General features: G+C 38.5%; 1 protein-coding gene and 1 pseudogene across 1 annotated transcript in view; one reads left to right on the top strand and one right to left on the bottom strand.

Annotated features, from left to right (window-relative positions):
• ATAD2B (ATPase family, AAA domain containing 2B) overlaps positions 1-2,689 on the bottom strand; it is a 197,442-nt gene that overhangs the window by 158,344 nt on the left and 36,409 nt on the right. The gene's annotated exons all lie outside the window — the stretch shown is intronic.
• On the top strand, positions 195-1,095 carry LOC105534049 (annotated as a pseudogene).

Raw genomic sequence — 2,689 nt, 5'->3', positions numbered from 1 at the left:
GGGATTACAGGTGCATGCCACCATGCCCAGCTAAGTTTTGTATTTTTAGTAGAGACAACATTTCACTGTGTTGGCCAGGCTGGTCTCGAACTCCTGACCTCGTGATCTGCCCGCCTCGGCCTCCCAAAGTGCTGGGATTACAAGCATGAGCCACCGTGCCCGACCTCTTACTTTTTATTTCATATTTTTATTGTTTTATTTTATTTGAGACAGGGTCTCATTGCCAGGTTGTTCTCAAACTCCTGACCTCAAGAGATCCTCCCACCTCGGCCCCACAAAGCACTGGGATTACAACCATGAGCCACCACGCCTAGCTTTAGTTTTTATACTATCTCACCCACTCCAACCTGGGATATTTGCAGACTCCCAAGGTTAAAATGTGCATTAAAAGTCATCTAACTGAACTACAAATCCAAGACATCCTTTACTCCAAATCTGGTCTGTGAACCAACAACATGGGCATCATCTATTTGGGAGCTCCTTAGAAATGTACAATCTCAGGCTCCACCCTCAGACCCACTGAATCAGAAACCATTTTAAAAAGATCCCCAGGTGATTCATGTGCACATTAGAGTTTGAAAAGCATTATTACACAACATATTCAAGACATTGTCACTGGACCGCCTGATTGCCACCATCATGAGTCACATGCACACTCCTGGGAAGGGCCTGTCTCAATCGGCTCTGCCCCGTCACTGCAAGGTTCCCACTTGGCTGAAGTTGACATCTGATGACATGAAGGAGCAGACTTACAAACTGACCAAGAAGGGTCTGCCTCCCTCACAAATCAGTGTGATCCTGAGGCTCATACGGTGTTACACAAGTATGTTTTGTGACAGGCAATACAATCTTAAGAATCCTTAAGTCCAAAAGACTCGCTCCTGATCTCCCAGAGGATCACTACTGTTTAATTAAGTAAGCAGTTGCTATTCAAAAGCATCTTGAGAGGAACAGAAAGGATAAGGATGCCAAATTCCATCTGATTCTGATAGACGAATTCACCGACTGGCTCAATATTACTAATACACAACCAAGCAAATCCTCCCTTCCAACTGGAAATATGAGTTATCCACAGCCTCTGCCCTGGTTGCATAAGTTTGTCTATGTACTCAAGTAATAAAATGATTGTTCACTGAAAAAAAAGTAGTCACTGAGGAAGCAACATCATGTGTTTTAAGCTAGAGTATATCTGTGATACAGAAACTAGCACCTATAAACTACTATGCCAATTTAGATAGCCCAGGCCAGCATTACTCCTTCTAATCAAATTTGATCACTCACCTCAAGACCCATCTCAGGATCCATTTTTTTTTTCCTTCATGAAATCTCCCTGAAGAATCTAGCCTAAATTAAGCTTATCTCCCCTGCTAGCTGCAGCCCTACTATACATTTGGGCACTTGATTATTTCAACTTAGCATTATATATTTATCATCTTTAAAGTGCCATGTCCAAGTCTTGAAATTCTAGCAAGATTTTAAGCTCCTGAATTATAAAAACATACCCTATTTTTTAAAATTCCACAGTAACAATGAAAAACAACAAACAAAATTTCTGGAAATTTGTTCACAAATTATTAATAGAAATTATTAGGGGCAAGAAAGGAGGGCTCATGGTGAATGAAGTTTGGGAAACAAGGAGGTCCAAGGCTTTTTGCTGCGAAACTTCTAAGAGTATTATCATAACATGCAAAGTAAATCTCTAAGGATGGAATAAAGTATATAACATTTCACAAACTTATTTGATCAAGCTCTCTTTTTTCATGAAACATCTGCAGGTACTGGTTTCCCAAATATACTCTGGAAATAAGTACTATGAACCACTGAAATGAAGACAAAAAAAAAAAAAAGTAAAATATTTGAATTTTTAAAAGAATCTGAGTATATAGTTACTTGAATATCAATTTAAGTGAGTTTTGCACATTTATTTATTGGCCATCTGCATATTCTACAGGCTTTCTTCAATTCCACTCAGAAGTATTACTCAAATTGTTGTTTACATACTACCTGAATCGAAAATCACCTGCATTACTCATTAAAAAATACAACCGGCTGGGCTGGAATCTCTGGAGGTGAAACATTTTTAATGAGGGCTTCCAAATGATTCTTAGTACACGGAAGTCTGAGGACCTCTGGCATATAACATACTTCAAGTATAATACAAAGCACATCATCCTAACTGCTACAATGTTCTGGTATATTTACTTTTTTGTCACGGGAGGTTTCAATCTTGATTTGGCTCTAAGACAGAGACCTCAGAATAAAGAGCATTACCAAAGACTCCTTCTCTCCAAAGAAATCTGGGGATTTAAGTTAGCAAGCAACCACAATGTAAACAGGTACAAAATAATTACTTCAGCACCATTTAATTAACTTCAAGCTTTGGGAAAGCTTCTATCTACAAACCTGATGCTAACAATTCATCCTTAATAGGATGATCATAATGCTCAACCTTAACTTCTTCATCTTCAAAGCCTTTTACTAGCTAATGATAACCTAACCCTTTGAGAGAAGGCGTTACCAGTTTCATGACAAAGATATTTAAAAGATTATGCAATCTACCCACAGCCATTTAGCAATCTGTGTCAGAGTGATTATAATCCATGAGTAGGAAAAGTATCTCAGGCATAAGGGAAATAATTTCAATTAACTAACATTTACTGAGGACCTACTATGTACATAAGATGTGGAA

The sequence above is a fragment of the Mandrillus leucophaeus genome, unplaced genomic scaffold (genome assembly GCF_000951045.1).
Source record: "Mandrillus leucophaeus isolate KB7577 unplaced genomic scaffold, Mleu.le_1.0 Scaffold13, whole genome shotgun sequence".
Taxonomy (NCBI): Eukaryota; Metazoa; Chordata; class Mammalia; order Primates; family Cercopithecidae; genus Mandrillus; species Mandrillus leucophaeus.
The sequence above is the reverse complement of the archived record's forward strand: the minus strand, read 5'-3'. Positions and strand labels throughout refer to the sequence as shown.